General features: G+C 36.6%; 1 protein-coding gene and 1 long non-coding RNA gene across 8 annotated transcripts in view; one reads left to right on the top strand and one right to left on the bottom strand.

Annotated features, from left to right (window-relative positions):
* LOC143642744 (uncharacterized) overlaps positions 1-27,366 on the top strand; it is a 112,033-nt gene that overhangs the window by 7,728 nt on the left and 76,939 nt on the right. Inside the window, exon 3 of one of the 6 annotated variants that reach the window (XR_013155838.1) lies at positions 6,616-6,718. The exons of 4 other annotated variants lie outside the window; for them this stretch is intronic. This is a non-coding gene — a long non-coding RNA (uncharacterized LOC143642744). Of the gene's footprint in view, positions 1-3,543; positions 3,619-6,615; positions 6,719-27,366 lie in introns of those variants that run through there. One more of the 6 variants, XR_013155841.1, reaches the window with a different exon arrangement.
* The window catches only part of SYT1 (synaptotagmin 1), a 1,262,805-nt gene that overhangs the window by 1,203,122 nt on the left and 32,317 nt on the right, over positions 1-27,366 (bottom strand). The window lies entirely within an intron of this gene.

Raw genomic sequence — 27,366 nt, 5'->3', positions numbered from 1 at the left:
TCAATATGGAGGGAAAAAAAATTAAAGGAAACATTTAACATCAAAATTAAAGTTATAAATGACAGCAGATGTAATAATTGTCAATGCCAATGCAATTTTTAGAAGTAGCCAGTCCATGAAAATTTCCTGTATCCAATCTACGTCTAAATGCAGCAAATGTCTAAAATAAAGACTATGAGTCACACCAAAGAACTAGAATCATGAATTCATCAGCAAAGCAAAATATAGTAGTTGCTCAAAATACAAGTGAAAATCATTTTTAAGTGTTTTTCAAATCTTTTCATTTAAGCCTCTAAGATTTAATTGTTTTCTAGTATCTATTCTGTTTCTTTTCTAGAATAGACCTGTTTCCTTCTATTATAAGCCCAAGAGAGTCTCTGGGAAGCAGTTTCCACCAATATCATTCTGCTAGAATGCAGCAATTACTTAACAATTTAACTGTCACTGTAAAACAAATAAACACTACACACAACACACAAAAAACTCTTATTTACTGCAGGACTTCAGTTTTAGATTCTAATTCATGTATTTCACCCTTTAGACATTTTCCATTTTCCTCTCCATGAATTTGACATTTAGATTTAGGTCCACTGGGGGGAAGCTGAAGCACAATTTCATTATGGCCAGATGGCAATTAGAGAATTAACTACCAGCACACAGGTTTACCTATTAACAATTCCCAACTACATCTGAGATGGAAACTCGACATTGCTGGGGTTATTTCATTGAAGTCAGGCCTCCCTAAGCTGTGATCTCACCATCTAATCACATTTTTCACAAGTTATAAATGAGGCAGTGCTTGTTAGGTAGAAGACGCGCTTAGCTTTTCTGATCTAAAACTGTCACAAAGTCAAGAGGCAATTTATAGTTGTTAGCCACTTGCTGGTGCACAAATATCAGACTGTACAAAACTACTACCTCTCAAATGAGTCAGTGGTCTTTCATGAGTTTCCACCCCATCCCATGTTTGCGTGCAAATTGTTACCCATTTTCATGGGGAGTTTGTCTCCAACATCCACTTTCCTGCAGACCTAATCATTATCTGCAATATCAGCTTTATAAATAAAAATTTGAATTTTTTCCCTCCTCTCCATTTGATTCACTCTTCTGATTTATATCTCAGTCAGTCATAACTCAGGGAATTGATAGTTTTATTTCTTAGGCTCCTAAAACTCCAGTGTATTTGAGGAAATTATGTATTATTCAACTTGTTTGCCAGTTAGAAAAAAAGGAATAATTCAAAGATCATTGGTACATGTTTGGGAAAAAGAAATCACAGAACTTGAGAAATAGTCATTCTTTTCTGATTTATATTTTCTGCCTGCCCAGTTATCCTGCAAGTGTTTTAGCGTAATGGGACAATGATTGGGACAACCTGCTCAAATATCTAACAGGGCATTCTATTTGCAAGTTAATTTTATTGATTTCAGAGCAATAAGTTAATGTGAGATAATAGTTGACATACTATTCAAATGATAGATGCTAACACCTATTGTTGCACTACATACGCAATAGTAATTCTACTGAAAACATTCCCTTATTTAAATTTCCAAACAACCCAATGGGAGACATTATTATTATATCCATGTATAAAACTTTCAAGCCTCAAAAACGTCTGAGGTCACAAACTCTTTCAGGATTGAAATCCAGGTGTGTGACCCTAAATTCCATGTGCTCTAAAACTATACTCTGTATTGCCTCCAAATCACATTTTCCAGAATGTTGTTGTTTCATTTGGAAATATATTCAGCTTAATTCAACTTGTATTTATTGAACCAAACTCACCAATATGCAAAAACTTGTAGAAATTCCTCAAGGATAGAGCACTGCAAAATTAATAAATTTTGTTCGGAACACATTGTCTTTCAACAAAAGATTTTTCTGAAAGATAATATGCAAAATAAGAATTCTTTAGTTGCCAGGAACAGAGGCATAGAGGGATTGTTTCATTTATTGGATTATCATTCTAAAGATACATGGAAAGTAAAAACAAATAGGAAGCAGACACTACTGCTGCACAATCAATCCTCTTGGAGAACTGAGATACTTTTCAATGTATAAAAACAACTTGAAAGAACATTTATCGTGTTATTGTCTCAGCAGCACCTCCATTAATTCAAACATTTTGTGCCCAGCAGTACCGGTGACAACAGTTCCATTTCTGCTCCTCTCTCCATGTACATTTTGCTACATTGCTCTTGGTTACCTTCACTGTTCTTCATGACTTCTGCTTTCTTAACCCAATAATTGCTTCATGCCTTTTATTACAGATGAGCTCAAATTAAAACATCACTGGCCTCTAACAGTGGTCAGAGTCAAGCTGTCATGGGTTGATTGTTTATTGTTTTTTACTTCATCTTTGTTTGAGTTTCTTCAGCTGCTTAAAGTAAACACCATGAAATGGTCCAGTGGGAACAACGGGAATTTATTAGCTTACAGTTTTAAAACTGGGAAAATGTCCAAATCAAGGCATCATCAAGTTGATGCTTTCTTCCCAAAGACTGGCTGCTAGAGATCCTTGCCTCCTCTTGCCACAGGGCAATGCAGGTGGCAGCATCTTCTGGTCTCTCCCTTCTCTTCTGGATTATATTGATTTCAGCTTTTTGCTTCTATGGCTTTCTCTCTCTGATTTTCTTCCCTTCACAAAGGACTTCAGTTGTTAGAATAAGACCCATCCCAAAAGAGGTAGCCTCTTCAAAGGTCCTACTTAACAATGAGTTTACACCCACAGCAATAGGTTAAATTTAAGAATATGCTTTTCTGGGAAACACACAGCTTCAAACCACTACAATTCTACGCCAGTGGTAGGCACCAAGTTGATTTATTCTGGAAGCAATCCGATTTCCTGTGCTCATCCTGGAACTTATCCTTTGATACCTCACCATGTTCGATCTTAATCGTTTCAGAGAAAGACAATGCATTTGCTGATATTCTCGCTTGGTTTAGACACCTAGAGATTTGCTGTAAGACATAATATGAATCCATTTAATTAAAAGTTCTTTTATACTTCAGTGTCAGCCCATCAGCTTTCCTTTTCTTTTTGTGCATGGGCAGGCACTGGGAATCGAATCCAGGTCTCCTGCTTGGCAGGTGAGAACTCTGCTGCTAAGCCACTGTTACACCGCCCTTCCTTTTTTTTTTTTTAATCACCACTGATGATGTTGGCCATCATGCTACTGATGTGGTATAATCAGTATTAACATCCAGTACAGTTATACAGTTTTAAATATATCTTGTAATTATTACTGCCTCACAAAATTGGGAGTTATAAGTTGAGTGTTTTCTTGTCTGTGTAGACCTAAAATTATGTTCCACCACTTCTTTTAGTGACAGTCCACCTCCTGGTGGTAATTTGACCTTGACCATAGTGAGTGGTCCAAGGATGGATTCATGACCCAAATCAGACCAATCAGAGACTTTTCTCAGATTTTATATAACTGACACTAGCAGGGAGATATTTCTTCCCTCTTAAAACAAATTCTCTAATGATGTGATTCCAAAATTATACTGCAATGAGTTTTTTGTTGTTGTTTTAAACCACAGGGAAAGAATTTGTCTACCTAGAGAAAGAAGAATCAATCAAAGACATGCAAAGAGAGTTGGAGGGACAGAAACAGAGTTCTGATTTTGGCCAAGTCCTAGAACTGCCCAAGTTCTGAAGTTGTTGCTTCATTATATGAACTGCCCCTGTATCCCAGTACCTTGTGGCTTAAACTAATTCAAGTTAGTTTTTCTCAAAGAAAAAAAATAATTGCACTGGACAATGTGAAGCTGGCAAGGATGACTTTATTTATAGCTACCATGATAGGGAATAGAGAGGTAACCATCTGTTGAAACAAAGAATAGTAAGCTTTTTATGGGCTGTGGGTAGGTTAGTGGAAAAGCACTGGGCCACACTAGAGGCAGCTGATCACTGGGGAGTGTGAATGATTTACCATTCGGACCACTTGGTTTGGAATATTTACCTTTGCGGTAATCAGGCCATCTAGCATCAGTACCAGCCAGAGTGGAAGTTAAAGCAATCTTGGTTAATTTCTATCACTTGCAATTGAAGAATATAATATAACACCCTCGTAGGGGGATTATGCTCCCTGATACAGAAGTTCTGATTGAGCCTCTCAGTCTCTTTCAAGTATCCAAGGTTACGTGAAAGTACCTCTGATTCACCACACTTAGCACAAATTCATCCTTTTTCCTCCTATTAGTCTCCCGATGTAACATCCTGTTTGCGTGTTATATGTGTCTCAGTAATTTCAAAGTAAAAAAACTAAAAATCTTGCCATTGTCTCTTCCCTTTTGTCTGTCTCACTTTTGTTTCATCCATTGTCCTCATTATCCCTTTAATTTTCTCACTGCTTGTCCATTTGCCCTGAATTGTAATCCAGATTTGCACATTCACCTGCGTTTCTGGTTTCTAATTCCCACGTATTCTACATATCACTTTCACATTAATTTATTTAAAATATAATCTTGAACAACATGACTCAACTTCAGATAAAATACAAACATACTAGATAAAATCTAAAATTTCCAACTTAAAATTCAAGCTTAGGGTTGTGGCATTTACTTTCCATTTCAACTGAAGTTCTCATTTTCTTTCAGACATCTCACAGTTATCACTGTGAGATAGTCACATAGTTATCCACATAATATTCCCTAACCACATATTTATATGTCAATACTACTCATTTTACCTAGAATACCTTCCTTTCCCATCTTATTTTCTAAGCTTTGTCAAACTCAAGTGTTATCTTCTCCTTGGAGAATATGTCTGTCCAGAGGCCACCCAAACTAATTAAGAGGAATTGAGACTTAATGTTTTGAGGGAGGAAAAAACATCCAGATAAATATGTAAATCTATTTACTTTGGAAAACTGCAACTATAACATTGAAAACAGGGAAAACATTGAGGTGATGACAGTGAGTCATATGAGAAAACAACTGACTAGGAACCAGGAATAATATTTATGGTCCCAAATGCATATATATCATGGTGAAGAGGCCAGGCAGAGTAAATTTTAAATTTTAGGGTGGGGTTGGGGGAGGGAACAAAAATTAATGTGAAGACTTGGTGGGTTTTCATAATACAGTGTAAGAAGGACCTATAGACCTACTGAGAGGTGTGTAAGAGAGGCATACTATGAAAGTGTTACATCCACATAGAAAACCAAGATCCTAATTAGTAAGGATTACTAAAGAACACCTAGGAGATAACTTTCTTTTAATGTGTCTCCCTACATATATGTATTTCTATATCTATACATACTCACACAGCAGCAGTGGCAGAAATGTGATATGTATATTATAAGGAATTTTGTTCACAATGACTTTTTTTTTGGGGGGGAGTGGGGGGTCTTGGGGTGGACAGCAGTGCATATGTCGGGAATCAAACCCAGGTCTCCTGCATGGCAGGCAAGAATTTTACCACTGAACCACCTTGCACCCTAGGATTACTCATTGATTTAAAAATCAGTGCGTAACCCAAGACATTTTCTGTAGAAATGAGAGTTGGGATCATCATTAGGGTTAGCATTAGAGTTAGGATTAGTTTGAGGATTAAGATTAGGATTAGGGACACCCAATGGGGAATGAGAAATTTGCTCAGAAATAAAATACAGTAGTATGCTGGGAAAATAATTAGACTCAAAATAGAGTACCTGAGTTTTTGCTGAAAAGTTACATTCCCAGAGAGAGGTGGAATTAACCAATGGATATTAATTCTAATGAAGAAAAATTGTGTGGCAAAATGAATAAGATGCAAACCTTGTGCAATGGTATTTTTTGTTTTACATGGGCAGGCACCAGGAATTGAAGCTAGGTCTCCAGCATGGCAGGTGAGATTTTGCCACTGAGCCACCATCACACTGCCTAAGCAATGATATTAAAATGACATGAAAATGCTAAATAAAGAGAGCAACATGGCTCTATTAATAACAATAGACTTTAAGGCAAGAAACATAAGGAAAAAAGTGATCTCTATATTATTATAAAAATAATATTTAATAGGAAAACATAATTTTAAACTAGAATTTACCTAAGGATTAGTCTCAGAATATATAATAAATATAAATGTTGCACATTTTTAAAACTTATATGATGCATTTACATAAAAACTTATGTACCAGGCAATAAAACAAATTCCAAATAAATATAAAAAGTAGGTAATATGTAGAGCCTATTCTTGGATGACAAAGCACTTAATTTACGTATATATGATTTTAAAATAACAATACTATTTTAAATTTCAAACAACAGACATTTGAAAATTTAAAAACAGTTCTAAATAACTAAGTCGAAGAACAGAGAGCTGAATAAATTTAAAATAATCAAAAAAAAATCAAAGGTGAAAATGTTAGATGTTGAAATCTTTGAAACAAGGAGAAGCTTTTTACAAGTATCTCTCACTAATTCAGTATTTCTCAATATGAATATTCAATATAATGAACAGAAAAATTCACTTTCAAAATGAAAAATATTGAAGTTGTATACTACCCAGGACTACAGGCAGACATGTGGTTGTTGTCCAAACCAGATTTGCCCAAGAAGAGTATTTTGATCTCATGTTATTTTAAGGAACTCTACATTAACACTGACATGTTCTTAATCCTTCCTCAGAGTTTGCTTCTGCTGGACAGCTGGACATGGCGACAATGTGGGGCTAGTTGAAATGAGTATATCCAAACCTGTCTACATGATGGGGCAAGCTCTTTGCACGGACACATTACAAATGTAATTTGTATCTGATATTGTGTCATTATTTCTTAGTGAAAAATAAATAAGTGGGTTTAAATATTTTATAACATACAAAAGGACTTGTATGAGTTTTCATGACATGTGGGGAAACTGGGGGCTTTGGGTGGCCTGAAAATGCAGTTTTATACCATTTAAAAATTGGTATATAATATGCACATAATATGCAAAAATGTGCTGTCCATCTTATTTTCAGGGACAGATTAGATATTGATAGCCAAGGATACCTGTATTTACAAGCACTATATGAAATCGATAAAACCCTAATATAAATCTAGATATGAGCAGACGAGGAAAGAAAAATAACACAAAAATTATATTTGTGAGCATAGATAAAAATTGGCAAACAGATGCGGGAAAGTACATAAAAATTTAAAATTTGGGACTCACCTTAGATATTTAATACTTAATATTTGAAAATATAATCATCATATTAATAGATGGAAGAAAAGAACATGTTAGAGTAGATATAGGAAAAGGATTTTGAAAACAAAATTAAACTTAAAAAAACAACTGTGATCAAATGGAATCCTTAACCCTTTGGAGGGAAGGTGCCTGCCAAAAACTAAAGGAGCATTATTTTGAAAGTAAACAAAAAAGACCACAATCTTGCCTCTATCACAGTATCAGTTATCGATGGCTGAGTAATAGATTGCCCCAAAACTTAGTGCTTTATAAAAGCAATTATTTTATTAACTTTCACGATTCTTTGAATTAATAGGATAGGGCTCAAATTGAATGGCTTGTTTTTCCCCTTGGACTCCGCTGGACTGCTGACGTGGATTTCGTTTGGACTGAAGGATTTTAAAGAGCCTCACTCACGTGTCTAGTTTCTCAGCTAGGTGAGCTGGGGCTTCCATCTCTCTCTTTATAGATTTGTATCCTCCAGGCCTCTCTCTCTCCTCATAATCATTCATCTCTTGGAATCTTTCTCTCCATGTGCCCTCTATGATAGGATAGCTATTTTCATCTCAGGGATTCCCAAAGGGCAAAAGCAGAAGCTGCAAGATTTTATAAAATGCAGGCTCTGGACTGAGACGTCATGACATCTACCATACGAGGTTGGTTAAGCCAAGCTAAATGCCAGGCCGTATTCAGTGTGGAAGTAGCCTACAGTGGCCTGAATTACAAGGGTAATTCACTAGGAGTCATTTTGGAAGAATATATCACAGCTACTTCGTTTCAAGTCTGTTCTAGAGATTTCATCCAGCGTACTAAATGCTGCTGCTGCTGACCAGGATTTAGGGGAGAACTTCATTTAGGGATTGTGTGACTGTTTGTATTGAGAATTTAAGACAATGAACCAAAAAAAAAAAAAAAAACCACATTAGAACAAAAAAAGATTTCTGCCAATAATCTGTATGTGTGTGTATATATATATATATATCTATATATATATATAGATATAATGATACGTCTATCAATGGGAAGTCAGAGTATATAAGAATGCTTAGCAAAGATTTTTAAGACCTTCATGAAGGAAATCTTAACATTTCACTTAAAGGCATAAATGAAGACCTAAATAAGAGGACAAATATAGAATATTCATGGATAAGCAGTTCAATATCATATACTAGACAAGTTTTCCAGTATTAATCTCTCAATTCAATGAAATTTCAATCAAAATGGGAGTAAGGGAAAGACTGATAAATTGGACTATGTTAATAGTTATAAGCTTCTGTACAACCAAAGGTACCATACAAAAAAGGGAAAAGGCAAGCCACAGTGTGGGAAAAGGCATATGTAATGCACTAATCTAATAATGCCGCCTTCCTATAAAAAATATTTTTTTAATCCTTCAAATTAATAGGAAAACAAAAATAAAATAGATAAGTAAATAGTATGAACAGGCTATTAGGGTTGAGGAAATTGAAATTGTCTAATAAAGAAATTAAGATATGCTCATTTTTCTAATTGCAATAAATTAAAAATAAATTTGGTAAATTTTAAGACATCTGAAGGCATTACAAGTTTTGATGAGGGTAGAAAAACTCATGTACTGTTCATAGAAGTATTAATTGCTACAACTACTTTGGAGAGTGATTCAGCAATAATATAAATTTGAAAGTACCTGGTGAAACATCACATACTTGCCGTGGGGGACTATACATAAGAATTATTTTCAGCATTGTTTCTAATAGCAAATAAAAGGAGTGCAACTGATCAAAGGAGAAGCATAAATACATTTGATAGAATACTGCATAGTTGTAAAAATTAATAAAATAGAGCCATGCCTTAAAAACTCTGGTAAATCTCACAAATATCATATTTAGAGGGAAAAAATTAAAGTAATTTGTATGAGAGCTGCATAATTTGATATCAATTATATAAAATTGTAATGCATAAAAACCAGCAAAATAATATATATTTTCTTTGTGTGTGTGTATATATATATATATAATATTTTCTAAAATAATGAATGAAATAAAAACATATTTAACTCAGTAGTCCAGTTTTAGCTGCAACCTGTACTGTTTTATTTCATAATCCTGGTGGTAGGTACATGGATATTCATTATATTATCACCTATATTTTTATAAGCATGTCCTTGAAAGATTGCAAAAGTTAAAAAAATGGCGATATAGAGAATGGGAGAGCTGCTGGGAATCTGAAATTTGACATATGATTATTTCTGTTTTCAAAAAGAAAAGGATAGAGGAATCATTTAATTTCCAGCAATTATGTATTGTCATTCTGCTATGCACCAGACATTGTGCTCGGTGCTGCAGAAACAGCAGTGAAAAGAAACACAGTTTTGCTTTCGTGACACCTATAACCTGAGTATTGAATAACCTAGCGACAGTTCAGGTTTATGGCATTTGGAATCCAAAACTCTATAATCAATTATTAAAATGGTGGTTTATGACAACATGGAATAATTCGTGAGGCTAATTTTATTTATTTTATGCAAAATTCTTAATTTTTTTCAGAATGTATCTTTTCTTTTTATGGCCAATAAAAATGCTTTGATGTAGTATATCTGAATTTAAGGAAACCTATGACAATGTCTAAATTAACTATCAGTCTGAAGAAAGGTTTGTTTTTCTTGTTTTGTTTTGGAATATTGAGGGTGCGAGGTTCAACTTTACTTTATTAAGAATTTTTTGTTTTATTTGTCTCTTAATGGCTTGCCAAAAATATAGATGCCAATGATACTTTAATTATTCCATATGAAACTTAAAACAAATAGAGAATATATTTCAGTATGCAGTATACTGGTATGCCAAATTCACCAATAATATGCCAAAATTCTAGTTTGTCCCCAAACCACATTTCCCGTCATAAGTTTACAAATATTTTTGTAGCATGAATGTATAATGTTTGTTTAAATTGTGGTTAACTGCATTTGCTTAACTGACTTGTCCCAATCAGTTGTGAGATCTGTTGAAAATTATATGCCTACACCAATTTAAGGGCCCAAGTTTTCAAATTATTTCCTTTTTTCTAAAGAAGCAACATGAATCTCAGCATAGAAAGCGTTAATAGCTGGTGCTATGAATATGCAGTATATTGTTGCCACCTTTCACTTCTGTTAGCTTTTGGTTGTAGATACTTTTTAAAAGGTTTTTTTTTGCAAAATAGAAAACCTTGCTTTCCAGATACAAAATTTTAGTAAAAAGAAAAGATGTATCAGAGTAGAACACTTTGCATATCCATAAAATTTTAACACACACCTGAATACTTCACTACTTGAGCAAGTGGGATTAACCCAGAAATGCAAGATGAAGAGCCAAGCAACTGGAACCCTCACACATAGCTAGAGAATGTGAGACAGTACAACCACTTGGGAAAACAGTTGTCAATTTCTTACAGTTAAAACACTTACCATATGATCTAGCAATTCTACTCCTAGATATTGACCACAAATTTCCAGGTGAACATATCGTTTGCAGGGCCAACATTCAATTAGCTATAACTCCCAAACAAAATTGGAATTTAAGCTCTCTGGCTTCAGAATCCAAATTCTCTACCATGTAAAATGTACCACTCTTTCTGTTGTACAGCTCGGTGCTTTTCAAACTGCCGCAGACATTAGAATCATCTGGAAAACATGAATTCTGGCCTCACAACCAGAGATCCTGATTTAGTAGGTCAGGGAATTTGCATTTCTAAAAAGCTCTCAGGTGATTCTCAGATCATGCATTACTACAGACCATGTTTTGTGGGTAGTTCCTAAAATCTTCTTGCTAAAGAAGAAATTTTATAAATCCAGAGACTTCACTATAATCTCACTTCAGGAGAGCAAGATCGAATAAGCCCCTCACATTCTATGAGTCCATGAACTCTTTCCTAAATCAATGTGGTTTCATACTTAGATACAGCCAAAACATGGCCTACTTAATATTTTAAAAAACATTTTTGCCTGGCAAAACTCAAAAGTGAAGGAGTATGCATTGGGATGAATTTTCTTATGGCCACTCTACAGTGAAAATGGGGTTACAACACAGTACACATCTAAATTTCTGAGGACTAAACTCTTCCTGCTATTATCTTACAGATGCAAACTCAAGATCTAACATTTCAGCCAAAATTGACTTCAGCTTTAGCATAAGATGGGCATTTTATGTTAGACTCTCATCTCACTCATTTTTGTTTCTAAGAGAGAAAGTCTTTTAGTTTTCAAGGATGCTCAAGCAAATATCATGAAATGGGTGACGTTAAGCAATGGGAATTTATTTGCTTATGGTTTTGAGGCTAAAAGGAAGTCCAAATCAAGGTAACACCAAAGCAATGCTTTCTCCCAGAAGGCTGCTGGTACTTCTTGGTCCTTAGCTTGTCACGTGGCAACACAAATGGAGGGCTCTCTGGTCTCTACATTCTCTTCTGGGTTTCATTGATTTTAGCTTCTTACTTTCTATGGCTTTCTCTCTCTGAATTTCCTTTCACTTGTAAAGGACTCCAGTAAGAGAATTAAGACCCATCCTGATTGGGTTGGACCACACCTTACTTAACTGAAGCAACCTCATTGAAAAGTCCTATTTAACAATGAGTTCACACCCTCAGGAATAGATTAGATTTAAGAACTTGTTTTTCTGTGGTACAGACAGCCTCAAACCACTGCAGAATTTAATTTGAGGAAACAAGCAAATATTATCTCCATGGATAGAGTGGGAGAGGTTCCTTTGAATAAGCTTGAGTACTACCTTATTTAGGTTCTGGGGAGGGGGTAGGCTATCCACAGAAAGACAGCTGCTTGCATTTAAACACCAATTAAAGATTTCACAGGCTTTAGTCACTTTCTTTTACAAGAAGATTCTATTGTATACTTAGGAAGTTAATCAGCTGATTATTAAAAAAAAAAACATATGTTGAGGGTTTTTTTTAACATAAGATACAATTATTAGGGAAAACAGTTTCTAAATAAACACGAATATAATTTGAATATGAAAACTCTTTCCCAAGTTTTGGCTAGATGTGTCCTAAAAAAGGCTGCAATAAACTGTACTTGAGAACTTGAAGGTTCATAGCTTAAAGACTTAATTTTAAGGTCTTTGTCTTCTTCATAGTGCCATGTCTTGGAACATATCATTTGGAATGTAAAACGTTTGTTTTTAATTCTACTTTATTTTGTGGGGAAAGTCGTGCATTTGAGGTCCCTATTTTCCATATTTGTAGGCACAGTGAAAAAACAATATTTCTTGATTTCTCTGCTGGTTAAAAGCAAAACCACCACTACCACCACCACAGCAGCAACCAAAACAGGAGGGCATGGGGCAAAGGGAGTGCAAGCTTTAATCCATGCCATATTTACACTATAATTCTAATATGTGTTATTAAGATTTTTGTTTGCTCTTAAGACTGAGGAATAGGCTACTGCTTTGGGAACCAAAATGAAGGCATATTCAAAATGCTCATAAATTTCATTTAATTAATGTTGATTAATATAAGTGCATGCTTTATAAGAAGCCTATAGAAAAAACAAATGCTAATAGTCAAAGGAGCTTAAATGCAGCTATGTACTTAGAGATCCTCAGCCAAGAGTGTTTTCCTCTAGGCTCCTTAGACAATTCAGAATGTACCCAGATGGTTCTTTTCACAATTCTGTGCAAGCCCAGGAGATGCTGTAGTTCAAGTGAAGAAAATGTGTTTGGATTTATTCTGTTGCTATGTATGTGAGCACCATCAGGAGAGGAGAAAATGCCTATTTAGAAATTATTTGTGCTTACTACCATGTCTTAATTGTCTTCAAACTGCTAGACTGGGATATTCATTTTGAAGCAAATATTGAGGATTACATCTGGGACTCCATTAAATATTTTGAGGAGACCTGTGATATTCATGTGAAACTCTTATGTGAAATATATAGTAGAGCTTTTTTTGCAGAAGCTGGGAAACTCCTTAAGGTCAATTTTGAAGGCTTCCTTGCTCCTGTAGAGCTATTATTAAGCACGGCAAAAAAAAAAGGAAAAAAGAAAAAAAAATGGCCACACCTAAATATCTAAGTTTCAAATAATATATTTCTTCTCTATGTGCCAAGGAAAAGAATCAAGATGCTCCTAGGGGAATTGAACAAAGGCACCTGACCTGATCTGGCCAGGACGGAAGGATTTTCTGAGGAACTGACTTACAATCAGAGGCTTGCAAAATGAATAGGAGATGGCAAAGGGACGGGCTGGTAGAAAGGCAAGGGAAGTTGGCACATGGGTGTGAAGGCCCTGAGAAGGATGTATCAAAAGGAGTTTGAATAACAGAAAGGTCACTGTAACTATGCCAGAGAAAGCACAGGCAAACAAAGTTAAAGTAGATATTTTTCAGCTATGTTAAAACATTTGGACTGAACCTGTTATGACTTAATTTGTACCACCACCACCACCGCCCCCCCCACAAAAAAGATCTATATTGAAGTCCTAATCCCTAGTACCTCAGAACATGCTTTTATTTGGAAATAGGATCATTACAGATGGAATTAGTTAAATTAAAATGAAGTCATACTGGAAAAGACGAGTCCTACTCCAGTATAGTATCTTTATAAGAAGAAGAGAAGAGGCAGACAAGGTAGAAAGAAGATGGCCATGTGAAGACAGAGGCTGAGATTGAAACTATGCTGTGAAAAAGCCAAGGAATGCCAAGGATTGTTGGTCACTGCCAGAAGCCAAGAGAATGGCATGGGACAGATTTCTCCCTGGAGACCTCAGAGGAAGCATGGCACCTCTGACACCTTGATTTTAGACTTTTAGCCTCCAGGAGTGTGAGATGCTAAGTATCTGCTGCTCTAAGTCATCAAGTTTGTGGTACTTTGTTATAGTAACCCTAGGAAACTCAGACACCGTAGGCAGGGCTTTTGAGCGGGAAGATACTATCTTTATTTCTATAAGAAAACGCCCCCTCCATGCTGTGTGACAAGCTAATTGGAATGATAAAAACAGACACAGAGAGGCCATGCAGGAGTCTTTCTTTAGTCCAGGAAGATGATAATCCTGTTCAACAATGCAGTGAGAGTAGACATGGACAGAAATGTTTGGGAGGAGGGAGAAATAAAGAATGAGCACCAGACTTCTGACTTAAGAGAGTTGGTGAGGTAGCAAAGAAATGGAGTGTGTGCATTTATTCAACAAATGTGTAGCGAATACTTGGTAAATGCCAAGCACATTCCAGAATATGGATGCAGAATAGTGAGAAGGACAAGATTCCCACCATCAAAGGCTTTACATCATAGCTGGGGCCAGTGTTGGCCATAGTGACACTGGAGATAAGAGGCAGAAGTGGACAAGAAAGAGATAAATAAATAATAATTAAATACCAATTTATTCAGAGTGGTATTGTCTGATATTTGTTGAGTCCCAGGCATTGTTATAAGTGCTTTATACACATATTAAATCATTTAACCCTTAATAAGTGTTCTGTAATGGGTACTATTATAATCTCCTTTTAGCGAATGAGAACAAATGAGGCCCAAAATGTTTAAGAAGCATATTCACATTCACACAGTAAACAGTAATTCAGAGCTGGAACCTAGGCAAACTGGCCCCGGAGTACATGCTTTTAGTCACTAAGCATGCTACAGAAAAAAATATATCATTGCACAAATTTGTTTTGAGCTATTACATCTGTCAAATGCCATTCTGTGATCTAGAGGTCTAAATCAAATAGGAAAGGTTAATAAATGTTATCATTGACATGACAGATGGTCTCTACTTAATTGTAATAGAGTTTCATCATACCCCATATTTAACTTTTTAAAATTCAAAATATATGATTGGCACTGAAAGAGACAGGGGAAAAGAGATAAGTTCAATAGAGGATGTTTTTGACTGCTGTTTGAGTCAACGGAGTTTATGCCTGGAGTCAGAAAAGTGGAAAAGGTACATCTGCTGTAAGTTTAGTCACTCTCAGCTCCCATCTGCCCACCAAAATTGTTCGCCTCTCCCAGAGGTAAGTGTGATACTTGTAGGTAAGGCCCATAATCACCACCACCACCACCACCCAATAAGATAACTCCTTCATCAGGTACACATTTGGAGAAAGAAAAGTTGCCTATATCACCTTGATAGCCAAGAAATAATAAGCATATTGCCAAAGTGGTACCTTCTTAAAAGTTATTGTTCTAGATTATATTGGTTTTCTTATTTATGTGGTAAATTTAATTTTGTTCCCTTCTATTGTCTATGCTTCCTATAAGGGGACCATACATCCCGATGAATTGCATGTGACTTGCAGTTCCCTTCCTAGAGGAAGAAATATACTTTCCATTCCCATAGTCTTCAGGCTTGAGTACCTGACTTGCTTTGGCAAATGGAATTTGAGCTGGAGGGAAATATGCCATAACTGAGCAGAAGCTTCAAGAATCATCAAATAGTTCCCTTATTGTGCCTGCCCTTCATTCTGAATATGAGAAAATAGAAGACATGCAGTCAGCGTGCAGGTGAATCCAGCCAACTTGTAACATGGAAAAGAATGAAACGTTTGCATTTTAGGCTGCTGAAATACAGGTCTCTGTTACGGCAGGACACAAAGTCGAAGATCACTGATAATAAAAATTCAAGAATACTTTTGGTTAAAGCTGTCATGAGAATCTCACTTTGAATTCAGCCTTTAGAACCTAATTCCACATACGATGCAATGCCATATGCACTGAGGAAATTTCTGCTGCCGCTCTTAACTAGAGATGTGGTGAAATCTCATAACTAAGGCGATGGACAGAAAACCTACAGGAAGAGTAGATTCAGCCCCAGTAAAAAACATTGTTTTTGCTCCCACAACAATAACTGATAGGCTAAAAATCTGTCGTGGCTCATCCTGGACCCCCATTCTGAACATAAGCTTCATTAATTTGTACCTACCCTTCTCTTCATCTCTGCCTGTAGGGTTAACAGCTTTAAAAGTTTTATAAGAGAGTTTTTCTGAAGGAAAGGGAACAAAAGCAACAAATACACACACACACACACACACACACACACACACACACACAGAGGTATGGGAGCAAGCCCACAGGCCATCTCTCAGTATTCCTAAATGCGCCCTTCCCTATTTGATACCTGACAATTGAGCCTAATGGCCTGCACAGTAGACAGTGAGGAAGCATTGCCACAAGGGATCTGGGTCACAGGTGGAACAACACTGACTATGTTGTGAGGTGGGACATAGAAGTGGCACTGGAGACAAAAGCATTTTCTGACCTTAGGACTCTGGTCCACAACAATTCAGCATAAGTAGCTCAGATACGAGAAGAGCAGAGCCAAGGAATGAAACCATGGTTGGTCTGTTTTTGTTTCCCTTATGACATCTGACTTAGTATAATGAGAAGCCCAGAAAAACAAAACCAGCTATCTTGATGCAGCTTGAGTATCAATGCCTCTTCAGCCCTTCATTTGTTTGACCTCACATAAAGTCACTTAAAGAAACCGTGGGGTAGGTTCACCAAAGGAAGGAGGGACTGTGTGGGCAGCAGTACCAGTGATTTGACATTCAACTACTTAGGGAAATAAACCCAAATGCAATTATTATTTTCACTTAAGATCTGACAGGCACCAAGCCAGATTTCTGCTTACTGGTACCTGGTCATTGAAAGGAAACAGACTGCCTGTTTCCTTCTGTTTTCTTCCCAGGCTTTATATGAGAAACTTGCTCCTGGGCTATGCTTTTTTCTCTTAAAATTTAAATACGCTTTTTCCACCCACCCACAGGAGAAAATGCCAAATTCTATTCTCTGATCAGCTATTGATTTTGTGCCATCTGTCACCCATGAGGCATGATTTCAAGGAAAGCATGGCATCTTTCTGCTTAAATTGTTCTAGGCAACCACCTCTTCCAAAGTGCTAGACACAAGCCTGTTTATTCCCTGTCTATTGCCATGATTTGTTTGTGATTTTTCATTACTTATAATTTACATCAAAATGGATTCATAAAATATAATGGAAATTTGCATATGAGTTGATCAGTTGAACAGAAGGTTTTTAAGCCATTATTTTACTCAATTGGGAGGTTTTAATGGACATGCCAGTTACCCAAGTGAGCTTTCCAATAAAACATCATTTCCCACAAGTTTTCTCTACTTCTGGCAAATCTAACCCTTACACTTTTCCTTCTTTAGGGAAAAAATGTCAATAAAGAAAATCTACAGCATTCTTTAATTTAAACTTCATCACTTATTAAAAGTACCGCAATGCCAAAGGATAGTCTAACAACTCATGATCAAATAGAAGCTTGATATAAAATTATCATAGAATTATAATTATACTCATTTTAAGAACATGCAGCAATGAGCAATTTGCCATACTTTGCATACACAATTTCTACTTCCCTAAATCTTTGGCCTTTCCCTTCTCTGTTCAGCTGAACATCTATTTTATATACATTCTCTTATGACTGAATGTCCTTTGTTTTCAAGGAGAAGAAATACATTCAAGCCGAATCAAGAAAGAAAAATTGTAGTCATTATAATAATAAATCTGGCAATTTATTGGATGCAGTAATAGGTACCAGAGTATGTTTGTATCTAAATGGGACTGTGGCAGGAATGACAAGGATGAAGGCTACTATCTCTTTCTCTCAGGTCATAGAGTCTACCATACATATATACTGGGTAACCTGTATAATCATAAAATAAATTATCAAAAAATAAAAATAAAAAAGAATGGCTCAAATGCATATGGTTTAATCTGTTATAGACTATCTAGGCAGTCCAAAGCTGTTATACTAGCTTCAGGAAGTCACCCAGGATCCAGGTTTCTTCTATCTTTCTACTTCACCCTTCTCATCACTGGCTCCCATCTAAGTCACCATGGCCCAAGCTGGCTATTGAATCATTAGGCATCCTATATGCATTGCAGACCATGTAAAGGAGAAAGTGGAGAAGGAAGGGTGTGCAAAAGGAAGTACCTCCCTACAGAGTAAGGTCCACACAACAGTTCCATGTACATCTCATTGGTCATACTCAGTCACGTGGCTGCATGACTCTACAATGTGGGCCTGAAAATGGAGTCTTTTTACTGGTACCTTATTGCTTTAGATGTAATGTGGGTCAGAAGGAAGGGAAAAATAGATTGGCAGGCAAGCAGCAGTCTCTATCATAACATTCCTTGCAGGGTTATTGTGAGGATTAAATGAGGAAATTCATACTAAATTTTTAGCATACATATTTAGCCTGTTCCACTGTCAGCACTCAGAGGCTACCATCATTACTGTTCATAAGTGCCAGGAACATACATTCCTAATATTTAAAGCTCATTAGGAATATGCAATCAGATTAAAAAGGAAATTCTATTTGGAACTGATTAAATTTTAAAGGAAATGAATCCAAAAATCTCAAGGACAAAATATGAAGGAAATACAGTCTAAGCCAGTAGGTAAAAATCTATAGTTTGGGGAGTTTATAAATAATTTTTAAAATATCGTTAACCTAAAGATCCAAAGCCTTAGGTTATATAGGGAAGTAAAATGATTTCCTTTAATTCTAGAACAATTCTCAATAAATTACTTAGAAGAGATGATAATAGAATGTGGGCACTTCCTTAGTACTTCACAGATTTTCACATAGTTCAGCACAAGCGCTTATGTGGGTGGAAAACGGAGGATGCTAGCGAAGCAGCATTCTTGTTCTTCCTTAGAAGTCTTTAGGCTTTGCTCTCTCACTTTCCTTTTTCTATTTATGTCAGTCTTTTCCCCCCCTCTTTTCTTCTAAATCTCTACCACTCTATTCCCTTTCTCTTTCCTTTTGCATTTTTCTCTTCTATGTCCTACCAGACAACTTTGCTATGTTTTCTTGGTTTGTTTGTTTATGCAAATCATAATGTTTTTTCATTCCCTTTTAGAAAGTGCATTATCCTGAGTCACTGCTTTCAGGCAAGAGATGGTGCCATGTTCTCTTAATGCTAATTTGGTTGTCTCAGAACTAAGATGGTAGTATATTAGTGGAAATTTGTTATCGTGGTAAGAAGACTTGGTTTCAGTATCACACAGACCTAGGTGTCTTTTCACTTTACACAAGTGAATAAGTTGTTCTCAAAACCCAGTTTCCTTTTCTCTAAAACCAGCATAACAATAGCCCTTATTAAATAAGTATTTCATAATTAATTAAATCTGGTAATGAATGTAAACTTCCCAGGACATTAAAAATCATAGAGCAAATGTTAGTTCAATAATAATGATGATATTGATGAAACTAGTTACAAAAATTTCCCAGTCAAGCTTCTGGCATCTACAAAATATTGTTCTTAACCAAATAACAGACTTCATTTTACTATATAGTTTTAGGTCAATGAGAAATTTCTACATAAGGCAAAATAACAAGAACTCAAAAGCAAATATGCTATGTTTGATTCAACTAGTATGTAAGTTCAATTTCCTGGTAGAATACTGCAGATTGTCCAGTTCTGCTCCCATCATTCTAGTTCAATAGTCAATATAATTACATATTTTCTGTATGATGAAATATGACACCTCACTCTCAGCTTTCCTTCATTTGGACTAACTCAGAAATATATCAGTTCTCTGGTTAATCTTTTTTTTTTTTAGCTTGAAGTTATTTCTTCATCATTCATATTCTCCAGACAGAATAGTCCAGATTTTATTAGGCAATCTATACAATATTAGTCCTCACTGACATACCTTTAGTCTAATTAGTGAGGATATGTTTCCTTTTTGTCTGACCATCTGAGATAAATGTGCCCACTTAAGACTCTGCCTTCCAAAGCCCATATGGTGTTTTTCTGTCTAATAATCCTTTTCCCCAGGCACTGATTTATCTTGACAGACTTCCCCTACATCTATCAGAAGTAAAGTTTATTAAATTATTTTGCCTGATGGATCTTTTTTGAGAATCTGATGAAAGCGATGGATATTTTGTCTGGAAGATAAAAGCACACATGTATGGGTGCATGGGTGGTTCAGTGGTAGAATGCTCACCTTCCATGTGGCAGACCAGGGTTCAATTCCCAGACCATGCACCTAAAAAAAAAAAAAAAAAAAAAAAAGGGCACATATGTACATTCATACAATATTTAGTGCACAAGTTCAGAGGATTCATAGAAATCTTGCTACCCATCAGTGAACTACTTAGAGTCCATTCAGAGGAAAATCTTATTTTGTCAGTAAATTTTAATGTCTGCATAAAATCCTTACCAAATTTTATTTAACCACATCACATGAAAGCTCAAACAAAATTTAGTTTTGCCATTAACCCCAACTCAAATTGGCAATTTCGTTCGAGCAATGTATTTCTTCCCTAACTTTCTGTTTCGTTATCACCTTTTATCTTAGAAGACCACTTATACTTCTCAAAATCTCAATCTTCACAAATGATTTACAAATAAATGGAGTGATTATCTTTATCCTACAGAGCTAAAATAGAAAAAAAGGTAAATAATAGTCAATTATTGCTACCAAATGTGTACTTACTATGTACCAATGTCTCCAATACACTGTGAACCCGTTTTGCAGATACTTAAGAGTTTTTCAGGGAGTTAAGAGCCATGCAGTCAATAAGTGATTGCAAACCTGAGCCTGCAGTCCAGTTCTATCCAAATCCAAAATCCAGGCCAATTCTACTCTGCAGTTCTACTGGAGAACACATTTAGATTCCCCATCCCCTATCTATTTATTAATCCTTTACTGAATAACTGCTATAGCAGACATATTATGATTTTAGCTAAGGAAATAGATAACCTGTTTACAGTTTATGTGCATTAAACGTGTGCAAATTTAACTATATTCTCTTGCTAAAAAATAAAAAGAGAAGAAAATAGCGAATAATTTAAATAGTTCCAGTGGTTCTGTTCACATTCTACTCAGAGAGCATGTGTCCAGAATGAGCTTGAGGTGTGAGACCTGAATCTGCAGAATGCTCAATAGGTTACAGTCCCAACATGCTTCTCACAGAAGGAGCAACAAAGTAGGGTTAAAATCACCGATATGTGGTGGTGCAAATTTATATTTTATACATAAATTCTTTACTCTGTATTTTACTGTATACAGTAATGTTTATATATAAATATATCCAAAATTATTGTACTCTGAGCTAATGTGCAAATCTTAGGAGTAATTTTGGATATATATAATAATTTCAGTTATGTCCTGACTTTACAATATAACCCCATGTAAAAAAGAACTCTATTATTCTCATATTGTATTCTAGGTCAAGAAAGGATGCACCAACAGTAAGAAGTCAGACTCCATGGTAGCTCTAAAATGGCAGTCCAGAAAGAAAATGTTGAGAGTGGGTCTTGAACTATATATGGAGCAGAGGATGCTCCGGGCATGAACCCAAGCCATCCAGTTAATGTTGCAGTATTAGAGGTGGATTCATCTGCTCATACCATAAATTAACAACACAAATCATTGAGATCACCTAAGCAAATCTGCCCTTATATTGGTTTCATCTTTCCTAATGCAACTTTATAGTGATTATTTAGTTTTCTTATAGATCTGCCTATGAAGAGATTTGCTGTATTCGTGATTATATTTCTCATTTAATGTGATTGCTTGACATTCTCTTTTTTGTTTACTGGTATTTGATGAGTTTGAACTGACTTAGTACCCTGGCATCTACTCATAGTGAGTCCTAAAATCTAATTTCTAGACCTTTTTTGTGTGTGTGTGCTGTACGGCAGGGTTGATTTCATTCTTTTTCCATGTGAGTATCCCATTATTGCAGCACCATTTGTTTAATTTTTGTTTGTTTGTTCATTTTTGTTGGTTTCTTTATTTGTTTCTTTGGGAAGTGCATGGACTGGGAATCAGACCCGGGTCTCCCGCATGGCAGGCGAGCGTTCTACCACTGAACTACCCTCGCACCCCCACTTCCAGATATTTCAAGTAAGATTAAGACCCTCTAATATGGTAATCCCACCACGATCTTTTGTTTACAAAAAAAACCTGAAAAGTTTCATGTCGCATAGAAGAAGCAGGTGACAATGAAGGAAGAGTGAGTTAGGACAGGTTGTGAAGGGTCTTGAACACCATGTCAGATTTAGATGTTAACTTGTAGGCAATGATGAGCCTTTGATGGCTTATAAGCAGGGAAGAAATGTGTTTTATTTGGTACATTTTTCATGTGTGTTTCTCTTCTTTGGTAGGAGAGAGAGGTTATTTGTCTTCTGATGTATTTGTCTTCCCTCTTGTCTGGCAAGATCCTGTTTCCCCCTTCTACTTCATTTAACCTTCATCACCCAAAATGCCAAGCATTTTTCCCTTGTCTTTGTCTCCTCCACCCCACTTCCAAATACTGCCCTTTCAAATCTTACTTATTTGTAAATCAATCCCAGGATCCATGTTCTGACGATCAAGTTTATAATATTTTAATATTTGGAGACCAAATGACTTGGTCTTTTTTAAGGTTGTTTACATGGAAGCCAATTGTGGCCTGTGGCCTTTCCCTGTGACTCACAAATAAACTTTGTGCTCAGAACTAGATGTGCTAGCCTGGCTCCTAGGAGCAAATGATAAATATGGGCTGACTCTCTTCTTGGGGGCATCTTGACATAAAACATATCCTAGTTGTCTGTCTATAAATCCCTTCCCCTTTTGCTCTGAACACATATAAACATTCCCAGACTAAGCATGTAAGTTTTAGGGTACCTGACCCACCCCTGATGCTATATCTGCTCCTAACCATGAGGGAATAGAGTCCTTCCTTTAAGGCACATAAACAAGAGGAGTACGCATAGGCCACCTCCTGTGTTGGCAGCGGAGCAAGACCCACTGGCCGCGGGGGGAGGGTGCCCACTAGTGAAGCTGATCTTGTCCATCCAGTGCCTGGGTGAGTCATGCTTTCATTGGTGACCCTGACACCTGAAAATCATGGACTAGGTTGTGATCCCAGGTCTGCTATTTCTGGTGGCAGGCATTGTTATGCTCTTTGCTATCCTCCAGGTGGTGAGACCCCTCTCCTAAAAGAAGTGATAGTTGTCTCTCTTCTGACCAAAAGTTTTGGACAAACTCTAGGCCAGCCCTAGCTTCCCTCTACTCTCTCCTGCAGTGGTTTGCAACCTACTTTGCTCACTGAAAGGCAGTGTGAAAGACTCCAGGCTGAATTTTTCTTTTTCGGCTATTTTTCTTAAAATTAGTGTGAAGATGAGTATTTTTTGTCTCTACAGGATGATGGAGGTATAGTTTTTGTATAGTTTCACTTTTTCTTCCTTGTTTTTTATGGTTTGGGAGGAAATATTGGGAGAGGTGAACCTAGATAGTCATTATTGCCTTCAGCTACAGAATTGTTCAGAGATAATCCTGCTACTAGTGTGGAGGATGGATTGGAAAATAAGACAAAAAAGGAGAAATTAAATAGTATGCGGTCTTAATAATATAAGTAAAATACAGTGAGCATCATCAATAACTTTGTAGATGAAGAGACTATGATGGGTTCAGATGATATTAAGAAGCTAGGGGTAGTACAGAAGGAGAGAAGGGTTTCTGCCTTGAACCACTTTATATCATTACGGAAGAATCATTCTGAGATATGGAAAATAGGATGAGGACTAATTTGGGGATAAAAGAGTGTATGCAGAGAGGATTTAATAAATTCAATTTCAGAAATATGAGCTTGTGATGCCTGAGAAATATCTTGCTCTTGCTTATTGGGAACTTAGAAATATAGAACAAAAATATGTTAGACCTAAAGATAGAAATCTTGGAGTCAACAGCAGAAAGCTGCCAGTAGAACCTGTGTTCATGTGTGAGGTTTTTCAGGGAAAAGATTTGAAACAGAAAAGAAAAGAGGAGAGAATGCTAGGCTAAAACCCTGAGCGATACCATCATTGGAGGTATAGGCAAAAGAAGAGGAGCCACTGGAAAAGTCAGAAAAAAAAAAAAAAGAAGAAGACAGCAAGGCATGGGGGAAGTAGAAGAGAGGCTCATCCTAGAAATTGTGGGGGAAATCAGTTTGCAAATGGAGATTTTGGTCCATCTTGTAAGTATTGAACCAGGGATTAAGAAGGAAGTAAGGGGAGATGGCATGAACATCAAGCTGCTTTAAGATGGAAAGTCTATCAAATCTTTTGAGCATTTAAGAGGTCAGTGGTGATGTTTGCAAAGAGAATTTTTTATATGTTGGTAAAGGTGAATGTCACATTATAGTGGGTTGAGCAGTGAGTAAGAAGTAAAGAATTGGAGGTGAAGTTTAGACCTTTTATCTGTAGTGCCTTATCCATTGCCATCCCTGGAGAACAAAATAAGGACAATAGTTCAAGTAATAGATGTAACAAGATTTCTGTAACATTTCAACATTCACCTGACCTAGTGGCACTTTTGACTCAACATACATATGCTTTCTCTCCCCTTTTAAATGGAAACTTCCTTAATGTGAGGATATGTAACTAAACATCTTTGCATCATGCAGGTACTGTGTACCTACAATGAGTTTTAAGACTCTATTGGCCAAATGAACTAACCAATGAAAGATGCAGAGCCAAGAAACCATCTGTTCCAAATTCTAGGCAAAATACTTAGTCCCTGTTTCCAGCTGCCACTGTCTGTAAAAACGTTTAGTCTCCTGTTTGAAACAATGAAGAGATGCTGAGTCTTAGCCTAATTTATGATCTCTGAATGACAGTTCCTGGCAGCCAGAGCAGAGGAGAAATTAGGATGCACAGAAGACTGACAACCAGCTGAGGCATGTAAATGGTGGCTCAGACAGCCTTCCTCCAAAAGGGGCTTTCAAACTCTAATGTGCTTCACCATTTGTCTGTCATCTTACAAGTAAGGAGACATTTTTTTCCTATGTAACTACCCACAGGCACTTATTTAATTTTATTACTGCTCTCTGCAGTACTGCCAGGCAAATCTCCTCTGAGCCCATTTTGATGAATAGTATGGTTTGCACTTATTGTTTGATTTCCAAGCCAATCTCAAAATGAGACTCCAATGTGGACCTTGAGATCTTCTCCTTCTCAGCTCGGTTTTGAAAGGAAGGTTCTGATTGATGTGGGTTTCAGAGAACACACCACTGAGCATGAATACAAAAGCAACAGCATGTAAACAAAGCAACCGAAAAGAAGACCAAACAACCCAGAACAAATGTGCCAGCTTCTAAGAGGAAAGATCCAAAGAACAAATGCAGACCAAAATATCGGGTGCGAGATTTTAGACTTGCACTCCAGGTGTGGCCTGTATTTCCTATATAGGCCAATAAATATTTTGGGAAGCCAAGGAAAGAGGTACAATAGGAAGATTTCCCATTAGACTTGCATTCAAACATCTGCCTCCTGGACATTCTGAATTTCTACAGCTGGCTGTGATGAACACATATTTAATATTTACATGAAATTGCCTGAATTTCCCAAATCTCTTATGATTATTAGGATAGAGTTGTGGTGATCAAGCTTGCATTTCTCCAGGCTAGTTTGGCTTAATTCCAGATTTCTGTTCAAATTTACACATCCTCTGTGTGTGTGCCTTGTTCTACAGCCCACTGCCCCATTGCAAAATACTCAGATGTTTTACCCGCACAGACTTCTTCAACCTGCAACTATGTGTATTTCAGACATTACTTGAGAATTTGGAGACATGGTAAGGGTGGATGTTGAGGAATGGTAGATACATAGCTGCACGGCAGGGCACATGGCTTCATGCTGATTATGAGATGCCCCTGGCCTTAAAAATCCTTGAACTAGTTCAGATAATTTGTGCTGATCATGATTTCTACCAGGATTTTAGTCTTGCACCATGTCGTTGCCCTGTTTTCTCCTAAGAACAAGCTCACTCACCCGTAGAGCCCACCCAAGGTTTCAGATAATTTCTCTGGCAGATAAGTTTAGCTAGCCCTTTGTTTTATCACAAACCATCTGCTCATTCCCAGAGGGCCTCAATCCTCATATTTATGACAGAACATGACTGTTCTCCTTGGGAAGAATTCTGTGCCAACTGATAAAATAATACATGTTTTCCCCCCTCTGCTACTTCAAAATAAGAACTTGCATGCTTGGGCTTCCCACTAAGAAAATTATGTGTTTATGGCATCACATTTTCATGAAAAATTAAAAATTTAGAGATTTCAGGATTTATCTTACTTCTTATGCTTTTGCCCCCCTCCCCCCAAGAATTTATGCTACTCTTCCATCACCTTGGACTATCTTTTTTCCAGAAGGCCCAGCAAAATAGTTAAGGAAGGAAAACTGGAAACTTTCAGTTTTGAGCACCCCTCCTCCACTCCTCCATCTTGTTTCACTATGTCCAAAGGGTTTATTTTATTCTCCTCCAGACAAATTCTCTCTCTAATTTCAGGATATTCAAGATGTTTACATGCTCAAGCTTTTCCTTCAAGTCCATTTTATCCTCTGTAACTTTTTGTCTTAGTTCCCTTCCTTTTGCTCACTCTGAGTGCAAATAGATACCCATTCTTTCAACTTAATTTCCTGAAGGAGCAACTGCTATTTCCTAGACACTGTTCAGGTGCTAAGTTTAAAGTAGTGAACAGAAAAAACAACAACAACAACAAAAAAACTATCCTCATGCAATATACATTCACTGAGGAAAGACAGATACAAACAAAATAACAGGGGACTTATTTAATATGATGAAAGATACTATAGAGAAAATTATAAACAGGGAAAAGGGATGGAGCATATGGGATGGGGTTACAATTTTAAATATGGTTATCAGAGAAGGGCTCACTGACAAAGTGACACTTGAGCAAGTATTGGTATATTAGGCTTACTAAAGCTGCTGAAACAAATTGCCACAACTGAGTGATTGAAAACAAATCACTTTGTTTTCCTTCAATTCTGGAGGTCAGAAGTCTGAAATCAGTATCCCTGGGCTGATATCAAACTGTCAGCACAGTTCCACTCCCTCTGAAGTCTCTGAGGGAGAATCTATTTCCTTGTCTTGTCCAGGTTCTAGAGTTCCATTCCTTGCATTCCTAGGCTTAGGGCCACTTTTCTCCTCCTTTGAATCCAGCAGTGTAGCATCTTGCTTCAGTGGTTACATTGCCTTCTTCTGGGTCAAATCCCTCTCTACTTCCCAATTATAAGGACACATGTGATTACATTTGGGGTCTACCTGGATAATCCTGGACAATCTCCACCTCTTGAGGTGCTTAACTGAATTCACAACTGAAAAAGACCTTTTGCTTTATATTGCAACATTCACAGATTTCAGGGATTAAAACCTGGATATCTTTGAGGGTATTACTGGGTCTAAAGCAGGTGGTAAAGAACAAGCCATGAAAATGTGTGTGTAAGG

Source organism: Tamandua tetradactyla, chromosome 7, assembly GCF_023851605.1.
Source record: "Tamandua tetradactyla isolate mTamTet1 chromosome 7, mTamTet1.pri, whole genome shotgun sequence".
Classification (NCBI taxonomy): domain Eukaryota; kingdom Metazoa; phylum Chordata; class Mammalia; order Pilosa; family Myrmecophagidae; genus Tamandua; species Tamandua tetradactyla.
This window is presented reverse-complemented; position numbering and strand designations above follow the sequence as displayed.